Consider the following 16,185-nt stretch of genomic DNA (forward strand, 5'->3'; position numbering starts at 1 on the left):
AAAGGAGTGAATACAATAAAAGTAGGTGGGAAATGCCTCTCCGTCCTTACTCTAAGAGGTGTTTCCCTACCTAAAACCAAAACTAATGTTCTGTCCAAGGTCAGGATGTCTAAAGCAAATTGCCCTGTGTCCAAACTACTATTCTGGCCCTCACATCTAAGAAAAATAATTCTGTGGTGAAAAGGAAAAATGTCTTTGGTCTTCAGTAGTGCACAAATGTTCAAAAAGAAAATGCGTAACTCCAACTCAAAAATGATCCAGAAGGATAGCGTTCCTTGTTCCAGAGGGTGATTCCCTTCCCCTGGATTTCTGTTCACTCTTCCTTGTGTTTCAAGAATGTCAGTTCTTTAAGACTCTTTGTTCAACCACACAAAACAACTTGGCTGCTAATAGGTATTTTACTTGGATCCCTGGTGTACTCTTCTGCCAGGTTTCCACTTCCTTTTAACTTTCTTTCACTGCCTTTTCAGCAGTCCTATAATATCCTGCTCAGGACTGTCTTAGGTACTATATAGTACACAATGTTCAACTTGGCTATACCTGGTATACTTATCCCGCCAGGACTTTTTCACTTAAAGTTACTTTCAATTTGTATTTGCCTGGTACACTCTCCTGCCAGGGCTTTCGCATATAGGTGTATTCCTGCACCTTTGCACTGCCTGGTATATTTTCCTGCCAGGGCTTTCCTAATGTGTATGTTCTTGAACCTTTAATTTGCCTGGTATGCCTTCTTGCCAGGGCTTTTCTCCTCTCTTTATGTTCTTGCAGTTTTTAAGTTGCCTGGTATCTTTTCTGTCAGGACTCTTCTCAAGTGTATATTCTTGTAGCTTATAGCTGTCTGGTACACACTCACACATTTGATGACCTCTGTGGTTCCCTCTTAAATTCGCCTGGTATATTTTTCTGCCAGGGATGTCGTTATATATAATTGTGCACCTTTGTAGACTTGACAGTTTCATGTTACTGTACCGTCTTAAACTTCCTCGGTACAACTATCCTGCCAGAGTTTCTGTCATACATAATGCATACACTTGCATACTTGATAGTCTTCTATGTTTATTTCACTTTGCCTTTTTAAAGGAATTTCCCTTGCTCATTCTTTCTATTCTTTCTAATGTGCTTTACTTGCATTTGCTTCAGTTTGATAGGCTTGCCGATATGCCCTGGTATCTCTGCTTCCCCTGTGTGGACTCACCGGCTTTAGTGAGCGTACGTCGGGTCTCCTGCTGCAAGCCGGGAGCAGCCTTCTGATCTGCCTTTTCTCACTGTGTCTGCTTTCCAGCTCCATAGCCTCTCGCAGCTCCTGCTTCTCTTCTCTGCATCTCCCTGGGCTTCGGTTCGGTGGAATCTGCCTCATAGTACCGGTGAACGCCCAGAGGCTCTACGAAGCCTTCTGGCATTCTCGCTGTGTACTGTCAACTGCAATCTGCTTTTCCTTCCTTTTTTCGAAAAGCTGCTTTGCTTCACAGCCACCACTCCAGCCTGGCGGTTCTTTGGTCAGCACCGAGGGACATAGCGTTCTCCAGTCAGCGTCCTTTCTTCAGTTGTTGTGCCGGTATACATTTCCCTGCTTTAGGTAGGTTTCTGCGAAAAACTAGAGTGCGGCTTGTGCTCTGGGCCTCCATTGATTCGCATTACTCTGTTCCTCTTCCTCGTCACAGTACTTTTACACTTAGGAAAATAAAAGTCTGTTTCTGATAACTTGGATGAGGATTTGGTTCTTGGTGATCTTGAAGGGCAAGTCAGTCACTGATGTCTTATGTGCAAAACCTAGGCAGATATTTTCAGTGTCTTTCTTGGGTCGGTGAGGGGAGGGATAACAGTATGTCATTAGGGCATGGGGTTTAACAGGGGTATCCTCAAACGAGAAAGGGGGGATACCATGTCCCATCTGATGATGCCATAACACCCCCCGGCCCCCACCGAGGGTTGCCTCCCCCATGTGATTCTCTCTCAAACAGCCATCCCCATGGTCCGGATCAGGTAGCGGCTGCTGTCTCCTGGCCACATGGGGAGATGCCACCATCAGGATAGAAGTGATGACCCATTGGATTCATCACAATAGGTAGATTGATATTGCCACACTGTTGTTCTGCTCTTTCTCTATTCACTATTTACTTTATAGCTCAATTATAGCATGTTGAAAAGGGTACAAATCTTTTGTTCTTAGGGCATGATTCATTAAGATTAGCCTCTCATACTCTTGTTAATGGCTCTACATTATACAGGTTTAATGTGTCATGCTTTGACAATATTTTTCCTTATTGAGATGGGGGAGCGGGTGGAAGATGAAGTAAGTTGTGAATGGACAGTAAAAGTAGTTAGGGTGCTTATGGAAGAAAACAAAGGAGTAGATGGAAGAAGAGAACAGGAGACTTTGGAAGGGGTAATGGAGAGCCTGTGATTTTGGAAGGGATTAGCAGGTGGAGGGCGAGAGCAGATTTACTACTTAAACAAATTGAGTGAACCTGGGCAAATCCTTTATATCAACAACACCTGGTGAATTGAATAGACTGTTTCCAGCCAGAGCCATAACCCTAAACACAGGTCCAATAGTAGAAAAAGACAACCTAAAAACATTTAACAGTTGCACTCAAGACAGCCATTAATTATTCCCGCCATAAACTCCACACCCATGCCCCGCCTACCTAGGGCCATCTGACAACCTTGCCCAAGAATCTCTTTCCCTTAAATCTGCCACAGAACTCAATCCAAACAAGCATCTTTATCAGACATTCAAGTAGTCTTTCAGCTCAATGTGCCACCCCTTCTAACAGTCAAAACCAATTAAAGGGTGCAAATGGATTTTTCCAGATCCGGGCAGACATTTTTTGCAGGAACAATGACTGAGAAATCTGGCTTAATGCAGCCCTTTTTTAGGGTACTCCTACACCTAAACCCAATTGAAGTTAGGCCCCCCTGATCACAAACCTGGCCCACCCAGATACAAATTCCTGGTATCACATTTAAGAAAGCTTATTTTGATTACATAAAGATGCACAATTATCTGATGTAGTAAATCGAATCCAGAAGGACTATGGGTGTATGTCAAAATCATGATAAATAACACTGATTTTCTAGTAGTGTAAATGTACACCCAGTGCTCCAGATAAGATTTGGAATGCAGAGTATTTTACTCCCTATTTGTTAAAGTTGTGAGTAAAATGATTTTTTAGAGAGTAAAAATGTAAGTCCAATTCCAAATGAGTGTTTTATAAGCAAGTAAAATATTTTAACTGAAAAATGGATATGTTTTTGTAATATTTATTTATTTGCTCCTAGTTATTCATGCACATTAAAAGATACATGTTTCTTTCTTCCAATCAGGCAGTTAAAATAGTAGTTTCTTCCTGTGGTACTATGTGCACTACTGGTTCTAACATATCCATGAAGCTGTGAGGGTGAAAGCAGAGGCGCACGATTCTACAGGTCTTTTTCCTGTTTTTTTTTGTTAGTATTTTTACTCTCTGTTTTTATTTTTTGGGAGTATTTGCCAATTTTTAGTGTGTAAAAGTCGCCGATACACACCTTATCTGTAGGGCTGTGTACACCTTTTTAGTTGGGAATCTTTGACTGGAATGCTGCAGCGTTTTTTGGTGGAGGTTTTAATTTTACCCAAAATCCTATCCTTGATCAATCGTTTAGTCACCATCGGTGCTATAAAGCTTGCCACCAAGAAGCCACTTGAAACAGATGTAAGATCTTTTCAGTCTCTGGTTTACAATAGGAAACCCCGAACTGGGGTATTTGTTTTTCTTAGTAACAGCTTAACAGTACTATAAGATTGATTACGTTCTGATTTCAAGAGACCTTATTTTGTACTTAAGTTCAGTGAATGCCAGGATTTGTGTATTCAGTCATTTAGTAGTTTCAGAATATGTAGTACACGGATTTTGACTAATTTAATCTTTGACTGCAAATACAATTCATTTGAATAATAGGCTAATATTGATATTGATTTTTATCATGTTCTCTCGTATGTCTGGGGCGCCTTTACACATTTCCTCAGGGGTCTGGTAACCTCTTTCGATACAGGCAAACGGAGTGAACAGAAACTGCCCACCAGGACTCTTCCAGAGCTTGGCTGTCATGGGCCCGTAGCAGACCCCGAGGCCTACCTAGTGGGGCAGTTTGAGGATATCCACCTCTGCACCATCCACTCAGAGTTGCACATGCCTAGGGCATTCATGTTTGCTCAACCTGAGGAGTTCGGTCTTTTCAGTCTGTTTTCCACCCATATTTACCATCCATGTTTCATGGGTCTGTGACTGGCATTCTTTTTCTGCGTTGGACTTGTAAAACTGCAGTAACTTTTTAAGTCTGCGTCCCCTTCAACGTTTATATTTGTCTGTGGCTGACCTGCATTTGTTTTGCAATGTGCATTATGCTGCTTGACTTTCAATCTTAATGCTTCTATGTAGAATCAATTCGTTTTCGCTCCTCCCTGCTATTCTTTTGCTTTTTTCTTCTGTTGTTTCCCGTTTGACATTCTATTATCACATTGTACTATCTCATTAATATTTATGAAGCGCTTTGGTGTAAGGTGCTATAGATGTAAAAAATAAAAAGTTACCTATATTGATTGTCGGACCTGTAGTTGAGTCACAATGTCACCCCATGTAATAATTGGTATCTTGCTTAATTTGATAAGGGAGATCTTGCTCTTGTTGATATATTGTGTAAATGTTCGGTTAGTAAAGAAGAATCAATATGAAACTTGGAATGTTATTTTAATACGGGTTTCTGCTGCGCCAATGTGTTGCTAAAATATGTAAAACAACGCAATACAAGCCATTTGTGCTTTATGGTACGCGATACCATGTAGATATTTGGAAGAAGTGCACAAAATAAACATCCACATACACAGTTACTTACCCTTTACAGGTGATAACATCGTGCCATAGAGCTTAGTACGAGAAACCTTTTCAGGCGTTTATACAAATCTCGCATGCTGCCTATATTACATGTGTTACAAGAGCACCCTGTAACAGGCGGGTGGCTGACGCTGAACACAATAGCAGCTCCTCAGCTTGGATACGTTTTTTGAAAAGTCATGGTGGGCAAGCGCGCCTTGCGATTGTGTGCCTTAATCATCTTGCCATGTTTTTATTAGGAGGGGGCCCGGCTCCAGGCCTGTACCACCCTGGCTCCTATACAGACTGTTACCGAGAGTTCAGGCCAAGTTACTGTACATCACTTTCGCTGCTCCGGCGTCCAAGTCCGAGCGGAAGTGGACACCCCGCAATTTACAGTAAATCCAGGTTAAAGGCGCAGTTGGCGCGGCCTAGGCCCACTCACTCCTCCTGCTTTCCCTGTGTAAAGAGAGATTATCCCTCCACAAAAGCACGCACAGAAGAGGGCGTTTGTGTGTGATTCAGCGCCGGCCCACACAGCTGTTATCGTCTTCAATTAGCCCTGCTGGAGACTGGAGTTTCCAGACTCTTCAGGCCGATGGGAGGAGGAATGCTGCCCTGACGTCAGCCGCTGCTCCTGGGAATGTTTTGCATTCCTCTTCCTGGCAGTGGTCAGGTGGCTTCCAGCAAGTAGGAAGGATGAACGGCTTCCAGCAGGAAAAAAAACTCCGAGAGAGGGAACAGTTCATAATAAAAGTATTGTGGGGGAGGCACTTTCATTTTAGGCCAGAGTGGAAATCAAAAGCAGATGCTGTGTACTCTGATGCGGCACGAAGGCTACAGCCATCTATTAATGACTGCGCAGGCTGGGCTGTTTGCTGTCCTCTAATCTCATCAAACTTCATTAAACAGTTTAAGTAAAGCAACATTTTTTCTTGTTTTCCCCAAATAAACAAAAGGCTGCAAAACAGTTAGTTGTCCGTTCGATGGACAAGGAGCATTAATGTTCCATGAGATTTATTTTATCACTGGGTTAACCCGTTATTGCCAGGAGCTCCGATACCAGTTTTGCACGTTCTTGCTTAGCTATGAAGCTTTTTAGATAACAGAAAAACACAATGCACTGCCTTCCCACCACCTGGCTCAGAATATAAAAAGTATCTTTCCTTAAGGGGTATTTTTTTATAATGCTGGTTAAGATTTCCCTTATGAGGGGGCGTAACAGTGATATGCAGCAGTGTTTATTAATACTGTGTTTACCTCCTGCTTAATCACGGGCCTGGCACATTTAACAAATGCGTATTCTATGGAATTAGTGTATGCAGTAATGGTTAATCACCCTCACTAACGTGAGAGGGTGGGTTTGGATTTTATTGAAGAAAAGAAGGCGAGTATTATGCATAAAGCATTACTTGCTGACACCGCAGCAGCAAAGAAAAACCTTTAAAACAAATGCGTTTCTTCAGCTTAAAGTGAAAACAGTACTTCAATGATAACAAAGGGAAGAATCGCAAACCAACATGGAGGCCAGGCCATGCCCTGCAGGCAACCAATAGGCAGAGACCACCACCATATAAGTCCTTTCATCAATCACAAAATCCTCTTCTGCAGCTGCATCACACCAGACGCCAGCACTGAAGACCAGACGTTGTAGCACGGAGAAACGATCCACAACCAACACCGGGATCATTGTAGCCCATGCCATCTTGGGACGTTGAAGGAAGCTCCTTGCTTGGGCCACCTCACCTCGCAGCTGTATGCAAAACAAATGGAAAGGGTGGGTGGGTGGCAGAGGCGTAGGAAGGGTAGGGCCTGAGGGGCAAGGCCCACCCAAAATCTGTAAATGCCCACTCAGCTGCTCTGTGTGGGCATTTACAGATATTTTTGTCATTGCAGTGGGCCCAACTATATTAGCTTCAGGCCCCATTTGCTAGACAATCCTGGCTACGCCTCTGGTGGGTGGGCCAATACTCGCCTCCTTGTCTTTAATAGAATTTAAACCCCCTTTTACGTTACGGAGGGGGATTAACCCTTCTGTATCAAGACAAGACAGGAGGCTTCATACTATGCAAGTTTAAAGCACTTGCATCATGTTAAATGCAAGATGATAAAATGTCTTGAATGTGGACACTCTGTGGACCAATCAGCTGCCTTTAAAATTTGTTCCAGACCCCCAACCCCCCACCCAGGAAAGTGGCTTTAGAGGCCATTGCACCCCCAATGGAATGTGGTACGAAAGACGAGGTGTCAACTCCTGCTTTCTTCATGACCCACCTAACCCACCTGGCAAAAGTGGCCATGGACACAGGCTTATGGGGTTTTCTGTAAGAAATGAGCAGCAGAGAGGTACCCGAAGGCCGAAGCCCCTCTGTCCTTAATTCAAAACATTTTAAGCATTGCACCACACAAAGTTTCTGATCCTCTGGGAAAGCTGGATAAGAAATAGAGGCAATCAAGCACTTAGTCCTTCTAGAACAACAAAAGTAACTCTCTTAATGGAAATGAGACACAATAGCATGGCTAGCTTGGGGAAAAGTTGCTGCAAAGACAATCATGAGGCCAAGAATGAAACAAATCCAAGACCATATTAACATCCCATAAAACGGAATACCTAGCCTTAGTTGGAACCTTGATGCAAGTAGATTTAAGGTCCTTGCACACCAAGAAGTGCCTACCCACTGGTTTCCCTCACTAATGCATGTCCTGCTGAAATGGCTGACCTGAACCCATTGATAGTTCTGTTTGCCTTGCCCTCTTTGAATAATTGAACCAAAACAATTTACCACTTCTTCTGGAGGCACAGAAACGGGATCGAAGTGTTGAGCCACACACCAGCTAACCCAGTGGCTCCATGCTGAGGAGTAGCTTGACTTAGTAGAAGCTGCCCAGAAGTCTTTGATGATGCAGATAGTCCTGAGAAAGTCCCTTGAAGCACCAGGAAGAGCTGAAATCTTCCAAGCCATAAAGGAGAGATACCCCTGAAGGACCAGCTGTGAGGGGCGACCGAGCGGGTCTGTTAGGAGCTGAGGGTGGAGAGGGAGAAGACGAGGAGCATCCACTGCTAACTCTAATGGGGCTGTAAACCACACCTGAGAGGGCGAAAAAGGAGTCTCCATTACCAGTGTTGCTGCCTGTCTGCACACTTGAACCAGTACTCTGGCTACCATGGTGAACGGGGCAAAAGCATAGGACAGGTGAACCGACCAATCCTGGAGGAAAGCGTTGGTTGCTAATGCTTTGGGGTCGGGTCTACAACTGTAAAAAACGGGGCACCTGGCAAAAAGGTCTACTCGAATCGGACCCCAGAGAGAAAGGATCTTGGCAAACAGAGTTTTGTCCAACATCCAGTCGCTCCTGTCCTGAAGATGCCTGGAATTCCAGTCTGCTACTGCATTGTTGACACCTGGGAGATACTCCGCCTTCAATATAATTTTCCTGTCCAGGCAAAAATGCCAGAATTCTCTCGTTAAATCCACCAGAGCTTTGAAGCGAGTTCCCCCCCAGAAGGTTTATGTAACAAACTGCTGATATATTGCCCATCCGAAGGAGGACACAGCAATTCCCCTAATCTTTGAGAAGACTCTTGACTGCAAAGGAGCCCAGACAGTTGATATGCAGATTCTTCTCTAAACTCAACCTCTTTCCGACCATGGACACCTGCCCTATCCTGGCGCCCCAGCCTGCTCTCCTGGCATCTGACTTCAGAATGACATCCGGAGAGGGTCCAGAAATCGTCCTGCCATTGCAGGCCTCCATGTGCTTGAGCCACCAAAGGAGTTTTAACTTGGCCTCTAGAGACAGAACCACTAACTGAGAGTAAGATAGACTTTTGCGCAGATGCTTGCCCTTGAGGCGTTGCAAGGCCCTGCAATACAGGGGTGCTGGAATGAAGGCTTGAATGGAGGCTGACAACATCCCCACAACCCTAGCTAGCTGTCTGAGGGAGACTTCCCTTTTTTGAGGAGGAGGCGGATTTCCTTCCGTATTTTAGAGAGCTTGCTGTCTGGAATGAGAAGGATGTACTGCTTGGAATCTATACTGAAGCCCAGAAATTGGATACATTGTGTAAACTGGAAAATTGACTTTTTCACATTTATAACAAAGCCCAACGCTTGTAAAAGAGAGACTTTAAAACTCAGATGAGTCAGAAGAATCTGAAAACTCTGAGCTAAAAGGAGCATGCCGTCCAGGTCAATAATTATTCGAATCCCTTTTGACCTGAGGTGAGCCATCATCAGCTTCATTAGCTTGGTGAAGCACCGGAGGGCTGATGAGAGGCCAAACGGGAGGAAGGCAAACTGCCAAGTGCCAGACCCCCATTGAAACTGCAGAAACTCCTAATGGGGAGGATAGACTGGGACTACCTTGAGGTCTGTTTTGACCATCCAATCCGCCGGGAGAAGGGTGTCCCTGAGGAGGTGATTACCCCTCCATTTTGAAGTGTTGATAAACAACAAATGAGTTGAGGGCTCACAAATGTATAACTGGGCAAAAGCCTTCCTCTGGCTTTGGGACTAGAAATGTTGTGCTTAGAAATGTAGAGGCTGAATCACTGCCCCCTTGAGAATGAGATCTCTGACCTCTGCATCTATTAATTTCTGCTTGGCCTTGCCAAACATGAGGGGAATGGGGAGTGTGGGCTGACAAGGAGGGGAATAAAAGTGTATTTGAAATCCCATTACCGTTTGCAACAACCAGGGATCTGAAGTGAGCGTCTCCCACTGAGAAAATAACCTGGCCAACCTGCCCCTAAACGTTTTCGGGAAGAAACATTTAAAACATGTGGCATTACCTGGAGCTCTACTTGCTCTACAAGCACCCCTGCTGGCACGTCCTCTCCAGTGGAACCCAGCTTGGGCTACCCAAACAGAGGAGGAAATGTGTGTACTTCCGGATGCATATTGTCTGTAATGGGTAGAGCCCTGGGGAAAGCGGCCATAGGAGCGGGCTCTACCCCTTCCAGCCATGTCAATAAATCTTAGGGGCAAAAACCTTTTTGATGTTAACCTGAGCCTTATCTAAGGCAGTGAAGGTATGCACGTAAGCAGAAAGGCCTTTATTGAAACTCTCACCTTGAGCGTTGGGGCCAGTCTCACCCTCTGCCATATCTGCTAATTTGGAATCGAGGCGCATAAGGAGAGACTTACGCTGTTCTTTGGAAATGGCGTGTTGGTGTTACTGAGCAAACCGCCCTCTGCACCCAGCCCTGGAGGGCTTGCTCATATACAGGAGAATCCGGTAGCGCTGACTCCTCTGACAACTCAAAAATCTGTGTCAAGGGTCCTAAGAAATCAATAGCTTATCCTGGCAGCTCCTCCAGGCCTTATCAGCCCCCTTCTTGGGGTCCTTCCCTTTTTGAGATGGGAATGAGACCATGGACTGGTCGATGTCTGGGATAAGGGCCACTTTATCTGGGATGACTGATCGGGGACACTCGGAATGTAGCTTGTTCCTATCCTCCTTGTGTAAGGGGCGTCTAACCCAATGATTCAAAAAGGCAGAAACTGCATCCAAGGGGCGTCACTCCGCTGACCTGGGATGCTGAATAAGAGTAGTGTCAGAATAAGTAACCCCACTGTCTAACAACAGCCCCTGGGATAAACCTACGGGATCCCCCTTCTTACGTCTTTTAGGAGGAGAGTCTGAATCCCCCAAACTGTCCTCAGAAGACATGGGAACTGAAGGGGCGCTAATAGGAGGCCCTGAATGACTTGGCCAGGTGGAGCTGGTTGTGACTGAAGGGGACCCTCCTGGACCAACTTACGCTTTAGACCCCTACCCTAGGGGGAGGAGGAGGGGGCTGACCTTGAGAACTAGTCGGACTGAGTTGTCTTTCCAAATGTTTGAATTTTGCAGAGCACTTTCAGGGGACATGCACCAACATCAAAGGACCCTCCTCAGACAGAGGGTGAAAATCAGAAATTGTATTTATTAATCTATCAAAGGCTGAGGCCAGTGTGGAATTTAGGTCCTGAAGGGCAGAGTCTATGCTAGTTTGAATTACTTGAGCCACTGAAGGCTGGGTAGGAAGGCCTACCTTCTCCAACCCTTTGTTAACACCATCACCCCCAACCTCTGGCTTTTTTTAGACGGTTTTACTCGGGTATTGGCATCAGCTGAAGAGGGGGTCCTCAGCCCCTTTATTAGCCACCGTGATGACAGAACCCACAAATATGGGAGGGAAGGGAAAAGAAAAATGAATGGAACACACTGACTACAAAAGCAAAGGCTCTGACTGAAAACACAGTGTAGACACAGGCCTGTAGATACAGATTAATACTAGTGAAAAACTCTAAGGCACAGCAATGGTGCTGAATGTAAAACTCAGAGCAGGCGTAATGCCAACAGCTGCTCATCACAGCAGTTTCTATAAATGTAGCAGCAAGTGAGGAAAATGACTCGCAGCCAGATTACAGGCAAGGCCTGTCAGCCATTATGCCAAGCGCATAATGCGGGTGCAGCAGCCAAAGTCGGGAGAGCTTCCTGAGAGAAGGGAACAGTCCGGCCACCCACGCATACTGTATTGCAGGCCCGCGCATGAGGCCTGAAAGTAATATAAAGAGCAAACGCCCGGAGGTGGAGCTCACACGTGTACGACTGCTGCCACATGAGCAGAGATAACGCAGCGGTCGCACACGAGGAGGTACAATATATTTAAAAGCTTAAAGTTTGAGGTAAAAAGGAGGGGCGCCTAAGACGAAAGGGACACACTAATGAGTGGCCGTGAAGAACCCATGCACTGGGGAAACACAGTTATGCCTCACAAAGCTGAACGCACAGTGCTGTAATGTAACTGTATCTACTGACTTGCAACAAAGTACACAACTGAAGGGAGTGACTTAGCTTGTGGCGTCAGCAGCAAAGAAAGGGGATTTGGTGTTTGAAGAAAGGACTTATATGGGGGTGGGCTTCTGCTATTGGTTGCCTGCAGGGCATGACCTGGCCTCCATGTTGGTTTGGGATTCTTCCCTTTGTTATCATTGAACTACTGTTTTCACTTTAAGTTGAAGACATTATTTGTTTTAAAAGTTTTTTTTCTTTGCTGCTGTTGTGTCAGTAAGTAAAGATGTATGCATACTAGGAAGCCTCCTGTCTTGGAAGCAAGACGACCAGAGCAACACAGATTCGATCCCCGGGTCCACACTTGGAAACCTCTGGGTATTAAACGTGTTATAAATAACCAATTATAATTATAAAGTTGTTAATCTACTCCTACAAATATTTGCCCTCTTTAGGGCACCCTGTTCTACAAAGTAATGTCAAAACTATGTGGCCAACAGAAAGTCCCAAATCTAATCTTGAGGAGTCCTTAGCCTTCCAGCTACCCTATTTGCTCAACACACATTTTCCAATGTTCAGCCAAGAGCCAGAAACTAAGCCAAACAAACAACTTCTCCTGGGAAAGTGCTTCCAGGGTTTGATCATAGTCTTCACTATTCCAGTCTTCCTGCTTGCACCAGCCCCTTGAAGACCTCTCCTGGCTCTCAGGATCCTTGAATCAGGCTCCTTATATTAGGCTCGCCTTCAGCCTCGGGTTGCTTAAATGGGTACTCTGCTTCTCACAGCCTGCCTTGATTACTTGAGGTCAACAAGTCTCTCCAAGACCATGCGCCTCGTCAGTTTGCTCAACCGTTTTCTCCTAGGACTTGGGATTCATCAGTCTGCACAAAAGGTCTCCTTAACCATGGGTTTCATCAGTTTGCACAGCATGTCTTAAGACCTTGGGTTCACAGCTTTCACTTCATTGGGTATTGCTCCTTCCCTCATTCAGGGTCCTTTTCAGGCAGTCCATATTGTGTCCCCTTCCTGCCAAGGGTTGGTCTGGTTAAAGAAATACTTCCCTTAAGGCTTATTTCAGCTTGACCCTGGACCGTCCTCTCTCTTCCAGCAGTCTGGCCTCTTGTGGATATTGATTCAGGTTTAATACTCTCCATAGTAGTTGCCGCAAGCTGGCCCAGGCTTGGGCTACCTCGTCCCAGGTAGTGTGGTCCCTGTGTATCCAAAGACATTTTGCAAGCACACTGGCTACCTTCCAAACGCCTCCTCTCTACTTTCCTCCTCTTTTATAGTGCATCTCAGGAATGTGCACTTGTTTTGGTCCTTTGTATTGGCTGGTGCTCCAATGATTTTTTTCACAAGGTTTATATTGGTTTCTTACTTGTGGTGCTGTCTCTAATAGACATTTGAATCTGTGTGCAAAGCTTGCATTGTACAGGATGGATATCTGTGGCTTCTGATGGCAGCTTTCTCTGACCATGAGCACTGTTGTGATTCGAACTCCACTGTCTGTAAGTTCCGGAACGTCTTCAGGGCTCTTGCGTGGGTTTCGCGCTCTCGTTTCCTAGCAAAATGCATTTTGGCCTAGCGGATGTTATTCTGGTATCTGCAGCAGGTCTGGCAGTGGGAGCGAGGACTATACTATGCTCCAATTTGTTTCCTGTTAGTAAAGTAGCATTAAGCAAAGTTGCCTGAGAACTGTGTTCTATTTATTGTGAAGAAATCCCTAATATTATTTCCTTGGGGCTATTGGAAGCATTAGATTTTTAACCTCTTAGTTGGGTGTACTATTGCGCATAGGTGGGAGTGGAGAGCCTGTGGGATCTCACTCCTTCCATCTCCTGGGAGGCCATCAGGGAGCGGCTGGACCAACCAAGTCCCTAGAGGCTCACCCCCTCACATAACAATATGGGGAGTTCATGTAACTCACCACGCTTTCCTTGCAGAGCGATTTGTATTGGTAAAGCCAGTTTGTCATAGCAAACAGCAAAACGATTTTCTTGTACACCCCAAAGGCAAGTCATCCCACTTTAGTGTTAATGATAGTTTTTTTTACAAAGACAATGGCTAATGCCCCTCCATATTGTGTGTGGCGGTTTAGATTCTATGAAAGACAGGAGGCATGTACTATGCATTATCTTCTGTATTTACTTGTCCATCAGCAAAAAAAAAAAGACACTTTAATAAACCGTTTAGTGTAGTGTTGACTGCTCTGCGGGAAAGACCGGAAAGGGAGGTTTTCATTGGTCCAGGATCATGACCCCCCCAGGACAAACAATCACCATAAGCACTAGGGAACAAGAGACCCTTCAGTCAGCCCTCTTCCCTTCTTTACAACTCAGGAACCAAACAAACATTCTTCTCATCAAGAAACAGGATCAGGAAGACATAATATCCCAAAATCGATAATCCTGCGAAGTGTCATCTCAACTATGTTCTCCACTCGTAATCCATAGTTAGCTGGATAATGATAAAACTGTGTGAGTGGGAGATACAAAAGATACCAAATCACGTTGATAGAACATCACATATTATTAGTACTCTTTTAAGAAACTAAGTAAAGTTCCAAAGGGAAAAGACAATGCTGTTTAATTTAGACGTAGAAGTGGGAGAAACATTCTCATAGGTGCTGTGGAAACGATCAACATTGTTATTAGATATTTGGCCATAAACTGTACATGAAGACCTGTCCCTACTGAGTAAAGTTCTGATAAAAAATTGTATGATCTTTCTATTCGTGGGAGGTATGGCCGCACAACTACCTGACAAGCATAGTTAATCACGGGAAGAAAAACATTCGGTGGAGGAAAATGTTAGTTTGATGAAAACATTGATCAATTTCATTCAACATTTTTTTATAAAGACCTGCAGGAACTGCACCAACCTTCTCCAGAGAAGGGAATTCATTAGTTTAGGAATATGTATCCTTTTAACAGATGAATCCCCCATTCTCAAGCTGAAATTCAAAAGAGCACCCTTTTCAACAAGTCTGGCAAAGGGAAGCACTATCCCGTCCAAGGAAACCACCATTGTTCTGTGGTAAACGGAAGACTATGTTGTTCACAGCTGATTTGAAAAAAAAGCAGGAAATGCGATGCTCTTTTATGCTTGTGTTAACACTTGAAATCCATAATACTTGCAACCTCATTTAAGGTATATGAAAGTACAGTCCTTGAATCTTGATGGTGACTATTTAGTTAAAAGATGGGCAGGACGTATGGACAGAAATGTGAGGATCTGTAAATGAAATAAATATTTACTCGATAAGGAGAGGAATACCTGTTATGTAGCAATGGGTGGGACATAGCGGATGTACGTTATCCCAAAAGATAGAATAACAAAATTACGGAGCCCCCTTGCCTGCATTTTGTAATTTGATCTTTTGGGATTTGTGGCAGTTTGTCCCCGCACTGCCTTTAATGTATGCGGGGGACACCCCTGCAGCCCCTGCTGCCCATAATACCGAACTGAGAGAGCAGAGTACACCCCCGCAACTCTTGATCCCCTGTTTGGTATTATGGGCTTCGGTCTAATCTACTATGCCGAATGCACACTAAACGTGGATCCAGCATTTTAGATTTAATCTTTTCGTCCATTTCCAAACAAAGCCATGCATTGGTAGACAAAGTAAATCTAGGGAACAGTATAGTTGGGAAGAGGGCAAGGAAAGTGTAAACCGTCCCAATTGCAGGCTTACTTAAAAGCAACCCAAGAGGGTCGCATATATTAAATGTGTCTTGTATCCTGCATATAGCTAGGGCCGTGGAGGTGACCAGGACTATCATGTTAAATCACCATAGAAACTACACTGCACTCTGGTATCTCCCTCAGTTTACGACTGAGTTACTTTAATTCTATTCGCTGGTTATTGAACTCCCTTATTGAGGACTGAGGCCATTGAACAACCCCACCTTGTGTAAATTTCCTTGAAGTAAACCGAGTATACTAATCATTATCAACCACCTTTGAAAGCAATGGTCAGGTAAAAATCAAAGGCATCGAAAACCTTAATCAAACATTTTGGGCGTCTATACACTTTGACCTGATCATTGTAGCCATCAATAAATGGGGATTGGGGGTTCCAAATTATTAAGTTTAAGTGACCTCCGTCTGGACACCCTTTATGTATCTCAATTCCTACTTGGAAAGCTCTATGTATATAAACTATTGTACAATGGAGAAAAGAACATTTTATTAATCTATTGACACCAACTGTTATCCCGTAAACCCTTCTAGAGACAGGATATAGGGATGGCATGCAAACAAAACATCTACTAAGAAAGAATTAATGAGTGTTTGAAGGCATTTCAATGACCGGGATGGGGGAGTCACAATTAGGAGAGGAGGAAGAATCTTGTAAGCCTCTGGTGGACAATGAGGAGACAGAGGAAGGATTGACATAATATTTATGGTAGATGCTGTATTCCAAATGTCCTGAGATATGTCATCCTGAGAACGGGAAAAGGGGGTATACCTTGCGACAAGGATTTTGAGTCAGGGCAACCCTCACAATTGCTAACTCCTTACCCCCCAACATCCGCAAGGCAATAAGTAA

The 16,185-nt window shown here is 44.4% G+C and overlaps 1 protein-coding gene and 1 long non-coding RNA gene across 3 annotated transcripts in view; one reads left to right on the plus strand and one right to left on the minus strand.

The window, feature by feature from the left end:
• The window catches only part of LOC138497496 (uncharacterized), a 405,756-nt gene extending 400,360 nt beyond the window's left edge, over window positions 1–5,396 (minus strand). Inside the window, exon 1 of the long non-coding RNA XR_011278599.1 lies at window positions 4,876–5,396. This is a non-coding gene — a long non-coding RNA (uncharacterized lncRNA). The remainder of the gene's footprint in view (window positions 1–4,875) is intronic.
• The window catches only part of SPIDR (scaffold protein involved in DNA repair), a 3,076,965-nt gene that overhangs the window by 1,630,328 nt on the left and 1,430,452 nt on the right, over window positions 1–16,185 (plus strand). The window lies entirely within an intron of this gene.

Source organism: Ambystoma mexicanum, chromosome 5q (genome assembly GCF_040938575.1).
Source record: "Ambystoma mexicanum isolate Mex_15411 chromosome 5q, UKY_AmexF1_1, whole genome shotgun sequence".
NCBI lineage: Eukaryota > Metazoa > Chordata > Amphibia > Caudata > Ambystomatidae > Ambystoma > Ambystoma mexicanum.